The 14282-nt window shown below is 44.6% G+C and overlaps 1 long non-coding RNA gene across 1 annotated transcript in view; it reads left to right on the top strand.

The window, feature by feature from the left end:
• Positions 1-6433: 6433 nt before the first annotated feature.
• LOC308592681 overlaps positions 6434-14282 on the top strand; it is a 33875-nt gene continuing 26026 nt past the window's right edge. The window contains exon 1 of the long non-coding RNA XR_014010617.1: positions 6434-6593. This is a non-coding gene — a long non-coding RNA (uncharacterized lncRNA). The remainder of the gene's footprint in view (positions 6594-14282) is intronic.

Raw genomic sequence — 14282 nt, 5'->3', positions numbered from 1 at the left:
GAACAGGTATGCAACAAGGCAGGCTGGATGCCTTATCTAAACTTATGTAACACATCTTCTATACTTAGTAGAGATAGTTTTGAGGATCTGATCAAAGACTTTGCAATTGGAAAAAAGAGAAAAAAATCCAAATATAAAGTGGAAGTATATTGTTTATATTTTGAATTAGATATGTATGTGGGGACACCAACATCTTAATTGCTTAGGTCCTCTAAAGGTTTTAATCTGGCCCTGATTTGTGCCAAACCTTGGACTCCAACCTATCACATGCCTAGATACTTGGGTCATGCTACATGTGTGTATAAGCTGGGGTTTGACAGAGACGAGCAAGCTACTTTGGTCTTGGGAGAGACAGATAAGATGGATTCAAAAAAATATTTGCTTTTGATGTTCCAAAGCGCTGAGAGCCAGTGTGGTGTAGTGGTTAAGAGCGGTGGACTCGTAATCTGGTGAACCGGGTTCGCTTCTCTGCTCCTCCACATGCAGCTGCTGGGTGACCATGGGCTAGTCACACTTCTCTGAAGTCTCTCAGCCTCACTCACCTCACAGAGTGTTTGCTATGGGGGAGGAAGGGAAAGGAGATTGTTAGCCGCTTTGAGACTCCTTGGGGTAGTGATAAAGCGGGATATCAAGTCCAAACGCCTCCTCTTCTTCTCTTCTCCTGTTAAGCTTAGAGGGAATGTAGGGGGTGTGGAAGCACAGCTGGTAGTTGTAGAAGGAAAATTATTTACCCTCTTATGTTAAACTGTCATCTAATCTGATTGTTTTTCACTTTTTTGTTTGCTGTGCTTCTGACTGCTGGCAGCTGTTTTGTTGATTTTGTCTGTTTTTGTCTTATTGGAGTAACTTTTTGCAAACTGCATTTGGCTTTTTAAATAGAAGAGCATCATATAAATAAATACAAATAAAGTTGATAGATACCTTGAAAAATAGACAATTGCTGCCAGACCTTAAACTTTATTATGAATCAGCCGCTTTTTGCTGGCTGAGAGAATGGCTGCTTCTTGAAAACACTGATCTGTTGGATTTGGAAGGTTTCAATAATGTATTTGGTTGGCATGCATATCTGTGGTATGATAAGGTTAAAGCACATAAAACTTTTAAAAACCATATTGTCAGAAAAGCACTGTTTAATGTCTGGATAAGATATAAGGACCTGCTAAAAAATAAAACCCCAAGATGGTTGTCACCAATGGAAGCAAAGGCTCAGAAAAAACTTAATATGGAGGCCAAACGGCTGAAGTATTGGGAAATTTTGGAACAAGAGGGAGACAGATTAAAACTGCAGAGTTTTGAAAAATTAAAAAACAGAGTGCGAGACTGGCTCCATTATTATCAAATAATGGAGGCATATTATTTGGACAAAAAACTAGGCTTCCAGGTGGAAAAATCAAAATTGGAAACAATTGCTAGATCCCAAAGTTAAGAATCTGTCAAGAATGTATAACTTGCTGTTGAAATGGAATACTCAGGATGAAACGGTAAAATCTGCTATGATTAAATGGGCACAAGATGTTGGACATAACATTATGATAGCTGACTGGGAACAGTTATGGACCACAGGTATGAAGTTTACGGCATGTAATGTCTTAAAAGAGAATCTAATGAAAATGATCTACAGGTGGTACATAACACCAGTCAAGCTTGCAAAAATCTACCATTTGCCCAATAATAAATGCTGGAAATGTAATGAGACTGAAGGTACATTCTTTCACCTTTGGTGGACATGCCCAAGGATTAAGAATTTCTGGGAGATGATCTATAATGAAATGAAAAAGGTATTTAAATATACCTTCCTGAAGAAACCAGAGGCCTTTCTCCTGGGCATGGTCGGCCAATTGGTGCCAAAGAAGGATAGAATTTTCTTTATGTATGCTACAACAGCAGCAAGAATACTTATCGCAAAGCATTGGAAGACACAAGATCTACCCACTCGGGAAGAATGGCAGATGAAGCTGATGGACTACATGGAATTGGCGGAAATGACTGGCAGAATCCGAGACCAGGGAGAAGAGTCGGTCGAAGAAGATTGGAAAAAAATTAAAGTATATTTACAGAAATATTGCAAAATTAATGAATTTTAGAAGGATGCTGGAATGAAGCTATATGGCTTTAGCAGAAATGTTATAAAGAATTAAGTAAAAATAGATTGTTAACGGGCCAAAGTGGAAAATTTAAGGTTAGATTGTGTTAAGATAAATTATAGAACAAAAATTGAGAAAGATGGAAAGGATTTGCTGAAATAGCTAATCGAACTAGAATACAAAAAAGGGAGGTGTGAGGAGGTCGATGAAATAGGTAAATGAAAGATAAAGATACGGAAATATTGGATGTGTTTTTAAATGTTTTTGTTTTTCTTGTTTTGTTGTATTGTTTTTTGTTTTTCTTTTTTTATGTATTGTAAGGTATTGCTTTGTTTTGTTTAATTTTTCATTGTTTCTTTTTTCTGTAATCTTCAAACTTCTAATAAATATTATTTATTTTTTTAAAAAAGAAAAATAGACAATTGTTCCATTCCTCAGTATTTTTATGGCATAGGTTGGGACGGGGTTGTAATGAGTTGCCTTTGTTTGCTTGACCTATGTAAGGCTTGCGGTGGCAAGAGTCATAAGACCTTTGCCTCCCCATATGCTTATTCTTTTAGAAAGGTTTGCCCATTAGTAATGAGGAATAATTGTTTGTTTAGGTCTGTTTCTTGAAATTGTTTTGACTTGAAACTCTTTAAAATCATAATCTAGGTGAAGCTTTCTGCAAGGCATTTGACTGGCTATAATAACTCATATTGTTTCCATAACCTGTATTCTGACCTCTTAGAATAACCTGCAACAGAGACTTTAGGTCTATATTAAGATCATGTGTGGGTGGGCCAGTTCCAGAACTGGGTGGACAAATTGTAAATAGGGCTGCAGAGTTCTCGTTGTGCTATTTCTTTACTTTTTATCTGCAAACATTTTTTTGGACAGGAAATGCATTGTCTGCCAACCTTCACTGTCCTCAGAAAGACATCCAGTGAACCCGGAGCCCATTATTTATCCCGACAATTTAAGAACTTCAGTAGAATAAGAGGACTTTAGGCTGCACACCTATGCTCTCTTACCTGGGAGAGATAGGGATATGATCACCACATGCAAAGAAAAGGCTATTTCAGTTTGTGGGAGCAACATAAGTACTATTTAAACCCCAATGAAGTATGTCACTCTAAAATGGGGGGGGGGGCAGAACCAAAGGATGCTAAAGTCAATCATATCTAATTTAGAGGTCTGTAAAATAAATAGCAGGATCTGGATTAATGTGGCACCCAACCACCTGTTTCTTTAAAAAAAGAAGCAGCAGCAGCAGACCAGTTGAAGTTTTACATTTTGGATGGATAGCATATTTTTTTTCTGAAATAAAGCCACAGAAGTGAGAGGAAGCCAAGGTGGAACCTTTCAACAAACAACTGTGGTGGAGGATGCAGTGACTGTCTCAATGGGATTGTCTCTTGCAAGAAGAAGCAGCCCCAGGGAGCAGTAGCAGGGAACTTTAAAAAAAAACATGTCTCATTCTTATAAGGTTGCAAAGTACTTGGAGCAATGCCTGAGGATATATCTGAAAGTGAGGTGGGTGCGTTTATGGGGGAAGAGACAGTCTTTCCATTGGTCAGGGCTGGGTAGCCAACATGGTGCCCTCTGGACAGTGTTAGACTACAGCTCCCATCATCCTTGATCACTAGTATCCTAGCTGGGCTGATGGGAGTTGTAGTCCAACAAATGTCCGGAAGGCACCATGTTGGCTACCCCTCGGTTAGGGGCGGTGCTTCACTCCCCTGCCTACTTCTGTACCCCATGACTTGGAGAGGTGGAATAAATTACGGAAAACAAACTAGGTTCGTGAAAGGAACCTCTGCTTCAAACCTCAGATATGTTTATGTAGCTCCAGTGTCTAGTTCCAGCTGGCCCAATAATAGTTCCTTTATACAAGTCACAGTGGCTCTGATGATTTGTGGGCATCATGCTGACAAAGGAAGCAGCTGCTGTGCATCCTGCCTGGTTCATCCATGGCTGGTTCATCCTATTCCCTTGGCTGCTGTGGCCAGCATGTTTCTAATTCTCCCTCCCATCATGTAGGGGAGAAGCTTGGGAAAGGGGACCCATGAAACAACAGGATGGAAGGCACAGCAGTAGGACATTCCTTCAGTGTCTTGGAGAGCTAAAAAAATACAGTCCTTGCTGTTTCTGGACATGCATTGTACCCAAGAGTGAAAACGGGTTATACATTTGGCAAGCTGAGTCAAGGCCTATTTAAAGCACCATGATCAATCCAGGAAAAATCCCAGGGTCTATGCATCCCCATGGAAAAGTCCCTGTGCCAGAAGCAATAACTGGCATCAATTAGGTTCAGCATTCCCACCCATCGAGGTTTTTTGGTGTGGGTTTTTATTATTATTATTTTTGCCATTTATGCAAAGTTACTGTACCCTGTACAGCAAATAAGAAGCAGCCCAACTCCAATCCAGCAAAAAAGGCAGGGTGAGAAGGACAAAAGATGTACTGTTCTGAGAGTTAGAATGTCAGAAATAGAAATGACAGGGCGTTGCAAAGGAATGGAACTGCTCAGAAGTGTTGGGTGATGTTTCCCTGAGTTGCTGTTAACCTGTCAGATTCCTTGGGATAACTTGCAATTTATAGCACTGTATAAATAAAGCTTAAATTAGAGGAGCTGGGGATAGTGATTTTTTTCTGCTGAAAACTAGGGCACTTTAAATTGTTTAATGGCTTTGTTGTTTTAGTGCAGGCCTGTCCAACCGGTTGATCGTGATCTACTGGTTGATCGCGATCTACCGGTCGATCCCAAGCTGCCCCTGGCTCCCCAAAAAAGCTCAATAACTTTGGTCAACCCAATGGGTAGATCACTGCCAGTTTATTCATAGTAGGAGTAGATCTCAGTCTCTTGGAAGTTAGACACCCCTGCTAGTGTATTGGTAGCAGGGTTTTGCTTAAAGCTGAAAGAGGTCTAGAAATGCATACATCTTCTGCCATAGCAGCCCTTTGAGAAGATGCAATGGTATATATGGCAGGCTTGTGTTACCAGCATACATAGTTCAGGCAAGGGAGGGGGCCTGTGGGGGACCTTGGAGCCATGAAGCATAGAACAGCCAAGACAATCAGAACATGTGAAATTGATTAAATTGACCCTAACTTTAAGGCCTATTAGCATCAGGACCATTAGCATCAGGACCTACTAAATAGGAGTTTGCGTTGCTAAAGCCATGTTAATGAAAGTCAATCTTACTCAGCTACGAGTGATCACCGAAGAAAAAGAAGCATTTTCCTTTTTTTTTGCTCAAATGTACATTGAAATAAACGCGAGTGCAGTCATCGTCGCACATTAATTTTCCAGTATCCTCTTCTCCAAAGATAACCTGTCCGTAGGGACACGGGAGTAGCTGAACAGCATAGAACAGTTTTAAAACCAAACATGAAAAAACAGGGAAGGCTGTATAAATTTATAATGAATCTGATTCATGAAGAATGAATATGATTTAAGAACTCAAAGTTATTTGTAAAAATACAAATATTACTTACTGATGTTTATTGAAATATCCTCTGGAATACCAACCAAAGACATTATGTGTGTGAAAATACCAACAACAGCAGCAACAACAATAATAATATCAGGAAGGATTTATTAGTACTATATTATTTTTATTTATTTAAATAAGAAAACAAGGGAGAAACTACCATGAGAATGGAGCAAGTTTGCTATGGAAGCACTTGGGACAAAGGAATGAGCGGAGTCACACAATAGTACTTTGTGACCAGAACAAAGAGAAGCAGTGCAGCATTCACAATAGCAAGTAGAATTATGACATAGTCTCGAAAATGTTACATTCATATTTTGGTACATGCAGACCCACAATGAGCAGACACTGCTGCTTAAAAAAAATAAAAATCACACATGCTTCTATTCCTCCTTTTCCAGAAAATTAAGCCTGGAACTTGAATGAGCTGATTATCTTCTGAACTATCCTGGTATCTTAATATTGTTAGTTATCTGTACTGTTATATGTATTGATCAGCTTGGCAAAGGCATTTTCCCTGCAAGTAAATTACCGTTCTCAGACAATCCAATAAAGATACTACAAAATAAATGATCATATCCTTCCTGCCCAAACAGGCCTTAGGTTGACTTATGTTACAGTCTTGTGCCAACATCTAGAAATAATAACTCAGAAGCCACAAGCTTCCTACCCCAGAAGCAGAACAAAGCAGGGAGGGTGGGAGAACAAGACCCCTTTGTCGTTTATTTCAAAGCACCACGTGCATCTGGTCTGATTACTTATTCACTTCCCTGCCCCCAAGTGGTGACAGGAAAAATTCTTGGATGCTTTGCAAGATAATCTAAACTGGCATTACATCCTGTGAGACAAAGCAAGCAGCTGCCGCTGAAAGACCACTCCATCCCTCCTGCCTCGACCCAGCCCCCTTAGATCAGATCACAATCAAAGTAAGGTAAAGGAGAGGAACGATTTTGCCAGGAGTGCACCTCACAAAATCTCCTTCCCCTTCCCTAGCAGACCTCTGAAATTGGCCAGTGAAAACACACTCCAGAAGGTGAGCAAAGGATTGCTTCCAATCTAAAGTGAACCATTGAACAGAAAAAGACAGGAAGGAATGGTGGTAGACTGTAGGTTGGTTTTAGGTTTTGTTCTTCATTTCTTTTTCTTTTTGGTCCCTTGACTGTTTACAACGGGTGAGTGGAGACTTCACTTTGGCTGCATTCACACTGTAGTTTATTCCATTTTCACGTTAATGCTGCTGAACTTAGAGGAGGGAAGCTTTTCAAAGTAGTCAGAAACGTGGCACGGCAATAGTTTCACAGAGAGCAGGAGAAACCTTTCACTGACATCATGCTACAAGTTGTGTGGAGATCACAGGCTGCCTGGGCAACATGCCATGCTGGGCAGGGAACCTCCACTGGCAGGAGACCAGGTATATTTGAACTGTAGTAAATGGATGTGTATGGGAGATAGATGGAGCATTTAAACCTTAACAACAAAAACCTTCTGTTGATGTTCCCATTTCATTTGCTCACTGCCTGAAATTCCAGTAATAAATTTACCAGGCAAATATCACAAGTGACAGGTTTACACATCATAATGCCACACCTCTGTGTGACCCATGAGGTTTTTTTGGGGGGGGTGAGGGAGCCTCATTTAGCAGTAAACAAAGTATTTCCAACTTTCTTGCCATCCTCCCTTCCCTGGCCTGGGCTGAGAAGAGTACTGTTCAGGTTGTGCTCTTCTTGTCCTGCTCAAATAACCTTTAGAAATAAGCCCAAAACAAATGATTTGCCCAGATGTGGAAAATCCAAACTACAGGACCTAAAGGCGCCATTGTGAAATTAACTAGGGCATACTATGCTTGTGTGTGTGTGTGTGTGTGTGTGTGTTCTTTTGAACCTTGTTGAACCTTGAGGCTGACTATAGAACTTAATTCCTTCAGACAGCAGCCCTCCTCCAGCAGCTTGCAAGAGGTACTAGCTTCCCTGCATGCCTGAAAAGATGTGGTCGAATGCCTGTTGAGCAACATATCAAATCCAATAGAATAATGCAAAGCTATATGAATAAAACCATTGCTGCCCTTTGCCTTAACTGTTTGTTTAAGCTTTCTTTCTTTGTGGTGTCCTATGGAAATGTCTTGCTCCTCTGGCCAGCTTAGCAAAAGGAAAATGCTTGGCTGCCAGGATGCAAAGTGTTTAAGACTTCGACTTAATTAAGGCCAGGGTTGCCATTGCATACCACAGCAGGGCAGTTAGTTGCTAGAGAGGTCAACATTTCACCTGGAGCTGTTCAAGGGTTTGAACCAGGGGTCAGCAAACTTCTGTGTCTCGGGCCGGTGTCTCCAGCACCTATCGCGCGGCGGGCCGGAGGGCGAGGGAGCACGAGCTCATATGCTATTTTGGGCGCACTTCCATGTCAGAGGAGCACCGGAAATAGCTTGTGTGCATGTGCACAGGCCTCCTCCAACCTGGATGTGCACCGAAAATAACGCATGTGCACAATAACGCTTGCGCATGCGCAAATAATGCTTGCACATGCGCACAAGCTATTTCTGGTGCTCCTCTGACCTGGAAGTGGACAGCTGCACACCGTAGTGTCGGTAAGAGTGGGCGGCGGCAGCAGGCAGTGGGGGTTGCCATGGGCCGGATAAACAAGTCTCTCGGGCCTTATCCAGCCCACGGACCTTAGTTTGGGGACCCCTGGCATGAATCTCACCAGGTGACCTTGAGCCAGGCTATCTCTCTTGGCTCTAATACACGACATTGGTTGTTCTGAGGTTAAAACCTGAGAGAATCCTGTGCATGCTGGAGGAAATAAATGGGTACAGTGGTGACAAATGAGCAAATGATGCTGCTGACAACATTAAGCTTTAATTGAATTTAACTTCCAAGCAAGGGTATTGGGAATCAAAATTTAAGACTGATCAAGAGTAGGCTTTTTTTCATTTTTTATTTTTTTTTGGTATTAAAACCGATGCCTGCATGCAAATGGGGCACTCAAAGAATGCATTCAAACAAAAAATGTTTCAGTAATCCACACTATTAAAAAGTTCTGATGTGAGGGTGCAAAGAGACACGCAGAGTCATAGGGAAACGGCATGCAGCCTTTGTGTCACATCAGAAATGAAAGCATCAAGTTGCGAGAAAACCACTACAAGACCTGCTCTTCCACACCTTCCCTTCCAAAGGAAAACAAACAAACCATCTGCCTGCCTCTTCAGAAATGGTGCTTAGCTCTAATTTGTAGTTGTGGCTGTTTTAATTAAGATTTCATTTTACTTACGTTTGTTTCCTGCCTAAGGCTCAGCATGGGTAATGGTGCTTTAAACCAGACAAATATATAAAATACAAAACCACAACCATCTCCCTAGTTATTTCAACACAGACACCAAATGCCACTCCATATAAGAGCAGCAATACGTACTGCCCAAAAACAACGAAGGGTCACTTCCCCTGCCATCAACTAATGGTGGAGAAACTAATGGTGGTTTCCCCCCATCAACTAATGGTGGAGAAACACACAGTAATATCACAATATGGGGTAAGTGATCCCTCATTTTCTTGCCTTGCCCATCATTGTTTAGGTGCAGGCACTGTGTCCAGATGTTAGCTCTGTTTTGTACTGCGTCTTCTAGACAAGACTATGTCCTAAGGCAAGAAAGTGACGCTGATTTGGATTCAGCTCCTCTTGCCTTTACTTGTTTCAGTTTCCATCTTCCTGTTCTAGAAAAAAGGTTGCATTCTACCTGCTCTCGTGACACAGGCTAGGTACCTTTAACAGTTGCCCTCGAGCCTGAGTTCATTCCCGCAAGTTATCCATCCATAGAGGGATGGAGAAAACTAAACCTACTGGATTTCTGTGTGTCATGCAGCTGGGGTGTGTGTGTGTGTGTGTGTGTGTGTGTGTGTGTGTGTGTGTGTGATGCAGCTGTTAAAGGTGCAAAGTCTCTGTAAGGAAAAATGTGGGAATGGCACTCCGGAACTCTGAGCTCTGTGTTATGCTAGGAAACAGTATTTATGAATCCTTTTCCTTTGGATAGGGTTGCCAGATTCATTAAGGGGCAAGGCTTCTGTGCTAATAGCAAGATAATTTTTTTTGGCACAGCCAGCTTCTCTCACCATTGCAGTGCTGTGATGGATGAAGCAGTAATTATTCTTGATCACAAGGCAAGAGTGAATCCATTTTGCCATACCACTCACTATGTATCAGGTGAGGGTGAGATCCGAAAGCTGGGTCTGGACACAGAATTGCCAGACTGCATGTGGAACAAGGCTCATGTCTTCTGCACTCATTGTATTTTTAAAGCGTACACCTCAAAATTGCTCAGTGTTCATGTGACCAGCAAGCGATTGCAGGCAAGTGCCTTCCACAGGTACCCTCACCACAGAGCTTAGATCAGAGGTGAGGAACCTGGGATTGATGGGAGGTGGAGTCCAACAGCAACTTACAGAGGCCTGCAGGTTCCCCAGCCCTGGCTTAGATTGTTTGTTGAGTGTAGCTCTGTGACATGAAGACCACCTAGAATTTCAGAATTAAGTAACTCCTTGCCTGTGATGAGGCAGCAGTACGTAGTTGCCATTATGCACAAGTCTGTGCTCAGAGCACACTGCCAATAGCCTATATTTAGTACAGGTGGTGGTGGCATACATAAGGCCTGATCCTTTTTTGTGGTGGCACCAGCACATGTTCAGCGCCATCTCAGTACTGGGCAGAGAGCCAGATAAGACAGCATTTCTAGCAGCTGTTGTGTGGTCCAGTGAATCAGCCTTTTATTCCCCATGAATCAGGAATGGTCCATGACGATACTGGTAGGGCGAGGGCAGGTTGTACTAATTGGTTGCATGAAACCCAAATGTCTTCCCTCCATCTAATGCTTTTGGTTCTGTTCATTTTATAATGTGCTTTGGAAGCTGACCTCTACCAGCACATGCCATACTGGTCCAGCCAATACTCATCTAAACCATTTAAAGAATTTGGTACACACACAAATATCTGCACCAATGCCACATGCCATTTAATGCTGTTTGATCTACTTTTACAATGCTGTTTGGAAGCCATGCGTGTCTCCTCTTCAACCATATGCCTACCCTAGTATTCAAAGGGGGCCAACGTGATTATTATTGTTTATTATTTTGTTTATTAATCACTTCCCATCAAGCATCCTGAAGCAATTTAAAATATAATAAAAACATATACAAAACAGCTGTGTGGCTGTGTGTGTGTGTTTGAAACAACTGCATATTTAAATTTAAAGAAAAAAACAATCATTTACAACACACACACACAGAGTGTTAACAACAGCACATATATTACCGTATTTTTCGCTCTATAGGACGCACCAGACCACAAGACGCACCTAGTTTTTGGAGGAAAACAAGAAAAAAAATATTCTGAATCCCAGAAGCCAGAAGAGCAAGAGGGATCGCTGTGCAGTGAAAGCAGCAATCCCTCTTGCTGTTCTGGCTTCTGTGATAGCTGCGCAGTCTGCATTTGCTCCATAAGACGCAATTTCCCCTTACTTTTTAGGAGGGAAAAAGTGAGTCTTATAGAGCAAAAAATATGGTAAATCAATTCAAATCCTATACGGATACTAGCTGGGATAATGATCTCTATATTTCTGTATCTACCTTCCAGCAGCTTGCCTACCCAGGGGCGCCGACTTATAAAAAATATTGGGGGGGCCCATACCGGGGTCCTGCCGCTGGTTCGCTCGGGTAGCCGGGAGAACGCAGTTCGAGGTGGCGGTGTTGGGGAGAGACCCTCGCTCAGGGCGCCACTAGACTTGGCGGCCGGCGGCCTATCTGGGGGGTTTTGGAGCGTATTTCGGCGGAGCGATTGGGGAGGAGGGGGCTTGTTGCCGGATTCTTCAGCTGAGCCGGAGATCCGCTGCTGGGGGTCCCTGGGCCGAGTTGTGAGCACGGCCTGCTGAAGGGAGATCCAGCCGATTGCGCGACAGGGACGGCCGGGGCTCTCCGGCTAGGGCGCGCGGCTGGCTGGCTGGCGAGGGAGCAGGTGGGGAGGAGGCGGGGGTCCTCACTCTCTTAGGAAACGCACCCGTGCGCCCGATTGCCACGAAGTCCGAAGGGTGCGTGTGTGGAATTAAAAAGCAAAAACGAGATACGGGCAGGGCAGGCAAAGAGTTTTCTGCAAGAGGATGGAGGGCAGGTTGAAGAGAAAATCACTCAGGATGAGACAGTCAAATCAGCCATGATAAAATGGGCTCAGGATATTGGGTATAACATCATGTTTGAGGACTGGGAAAGGTTATGGACCACCGGAATGAAATTCACGGCATGTAATGCCTTGAAGGAAAATATTATGAAAATGTTTTATAGGTGGTACATGACCCCAGTCAAGCTTGCAAAAATATATCACCTGTCTGATAATAAATGTTGGAAATGTAAGGAGGCTGAAGGGACATTCTTTCACCTCTGGTGGACTTGTCCAAAAGTGAAGGCCTTCTGAGAAATGATCTATAATGAATTAAAAAAGGTACCGTATTTTTCGCCCCATAAGACGCACTTTTTCCCCTCCAAAAATGAAGGGAAAATCTGGGTGCGTCTTATGGGGCGAATGCAGGCTTTCGCTGAAGCTTGAAGAGCGAGAGGGGTCGGTGCGCACCGACCCCTCTCGCTCTCCAGGCTTCAGGAAGATATCCGCCGCCCAGGCAGCCCTGTGGGAGGTCCCACAGGGTTGCCTAGGCTGCGGATAGCAGCCTGCTTCTTGGAGCGTCGGGCGCCCTGAAGGCAGGGTGCGCAAGGCTTGGGGCGGCAGCGGACTGCTTGCGCGCACCTAGAAGCTTGGGGCGTGCTGAGGTCAGCGCGCCCCAAGCTTCTGCATGCCGGCAAGCAGTCCGCTGCCGCCCCAAGCCTCCCGCACCCGGCAGGAGGTCCCGCCGGGTGCGGGAGGCTTGGGGCGGCAGCGGACTGCTTGCGCGCACCTAGAAGCTTGGGGCGTGCTGAGGTCAGCGCGCCCCAAGCTTCTGCATGCCGGCAAGCAGTCCGCTGCCGCCCCAAGCCTCCCGCACCCGGCAGGAGGTCCCGCCGGGTGCGCAAGGCTTGGGGCGGCAGCGGACTGCTTGCCGGCATGCAGAAGCTTGGGGCGCGCTGACCTCAGCACGCCCCAAGCTTCTGGATTAGCGCAGGGGTCCGCTAGCCCTGGGAGAGGCGCCGGCTCTCCCACGCTAGCGGAGACCTTGCCGGCACGCAGAAGCTTGGGGCGCGCTGAGCTCCGCACGCCCCAAGCTCCTGGTGTAGCGCAGCGCACCTGGGGGGGAAATAAAAATTTTTTCCTTCATTTCCCCCCCTAAAATCTAGGTGCGTCTTATGGGCCGGTGCGTCTTATGGGGCGAAAAATACGGTATTTAAGTATACCTTTCCCAAGAAACCAGAGGCCTTCCTCTTGGGCATTGTTGGCCAGAAAGTGTTAAAGAAGGATAGAACTTTCTTTATGTATGCAACTACAGCAGCAAGAATACTTATCGCAAAATATTGGAAGACACAAGATTTGCCCACACTGGAAGAGTGGCAGACGCAATTGATGGACTACATGGAACTGGCTGAAATGACTGGCAGAATCCGAGATTTGGGAGAAGAAACAACGGAAGACTGGAAAAAATTTAAGGACTATTTACAAAAACAATATAAGTTGTATGAATGTTAAAAATTTACACGATTCGGAAACTATAGCTTCAGCAATTAGATTTGGGAAACAGGAAATTATATTTTAAGTAAGAAAAGGTCAAAATCTAAGGTAATACTATGTTTAATTTAAGATATAAGTAACTGATGAAAAGTATGTTAAATTTAGAGGTATAGTATTTGAAAAGTACAAAATAAGGTACGAAACAAGGTAATAATTTGCTGATATCTTTATTATAAAGAATGCAGGGTAAGGGAGATGCGAGGAAGTCCAGTTAGTTATATAAAAAATGTGTTGAATGGTTGGTTTTCTTTTCTTCTTTTTCTTTTTTTCTTTTTCTTGTTCTTTTACTTTTTTCTTCAGTGTATGTTTCTAACTTTGTATTTGAAAACTTAATAAAATATTTATAAAAAAAAGAAGAAGAGAAAATCCTTTCGCTTTTCTGGGGCGCAGGGAAGTCTCAGAGCCGGAGGTTGGGGAAGGGACCCCCTTTGCTCTGCCCTCTTCTCCCGTCTTAGATTCGCATGGGGGTCCCCGCCCGAGCTTGCCTGGCCACCGGGCCACACAAGGGCCGCGCTCTACGCGGCGCACCTTGCTAGCCGCGCAGCTGTCCTCCGCGGCTGCGGAGCGGCCCTGCGCCGGTGCCCAGCCCCTCTGGGCGCCCGCTGCGCTGCCAATGACAAGCGGGCGACGTCGCGGGCGGGGAAGGCGTCGCTTTCTTTCCCGATCCTGCATCCTCCCAGTCTTCCAGCCCTTTTTTGGGTTGGAAGCTCGTCTCGTTCGCCCTTCTCCTTTCTTCACCCTGCGCGCAATTTTCCTCCCTCGTCTCCCTCCCCATTTCTCCTTCCTTCCTGACTGACTGACTGGCTCTGGCTCTGACTCGGGCTCTGGCTCTGGCTTTGGCTTTGGCTTTGGCTCGGGCTCGGGCTCGGGCAGCCACAGCGTCGGCGGTGTTGGCGATCGGCGGCGCGGGGGGATGGCCCTCCCGGGGGAGCCGGCGCTGCTCAATGGGGTTGCCAAGGAGACAGGCCGGCCGCCCCCTCCCCCGGCCCGGCGCCCCCCGCCGCACCGGTGCCCGTTATTGAGCTGGTGCGCGCCG

The sequence above is a fragment of the Podarcis bocagei genome (genome assembly GCF_964188305.1).
Source record: "Podarcis bocagei genome assembly, chromosome: 1".
Classification (NCBI taxonomy): Eukaryota; Metazoa; Chordata; class Lepidosauria; order Squamata; family Lacertidae; genus Podarcis; species Podarcis bocagei.
The sequence above is the reverse complement of the archived record's forward strand: the minus strand, read 5'-3'. Positions and strand labels throughout refer to the sequence as shown.